Raw genomic sequence first — 567 nt, forward strand, 5'->3', positions numbered from 1 at the left:
ACCCTTCCGGCCAACCTAAACACCTTCCGTTGAACATGGTATTTTTGTGGACATCCTTGAAATTACCACAACTTTTGCCATCAGGTGGACATGTCCATGGTAGGCATCCATCGCAGGTTTGAACTACTTCCTACACCATATGCAAGTTGCGACACGTCTAGCCATTTATCGACCTTTTTTGACCGAGAAAACTTTAGAAAATGCAAAACTTGACGAAAACCCAAGCAACTTGGATTGGTGCCTTGAATTGGTCATACAAGGCCATGGAAAAAATATTGGGGGCATGGATGCCTACCATGGGCACGCCACCTATTCGCAAATGTTGGGGTCATTCAAGAATTTCCAAAAAAACACCATGTTCAACGTAGCGTGTCCGAGTAGTCATCGATGCCAAGTTTGAAGGAAAAATGTATTTAAAATCATAATTTATATAGATACTTAAAACTGTCAATTTAAGTTTCTAACATAACTAATAAATACTAAATGATAGAATTGAAAACAACAAATGCTTTTTTAAAAGCATTTCATAAATATTTAAACAAAAAAAGAATTTAAAAGAATTTAAAT

This window comes from Triticum dicoccoides, chromosome 2B (genome assembly GCF_002162155.2).
Source record: "Triticum dicoccoides isolate Atlit2015 ecotype Zavitan chromosome 2B, WEW_v2.0, whole genome shotgun sequence".
NCBI classification, from domain to species: Eukaryota; Viridiplantae; Streptophyta; class Magnoliopsida; order Poales; family Poaceae; genus Triticum; species Triticum dicoccoides.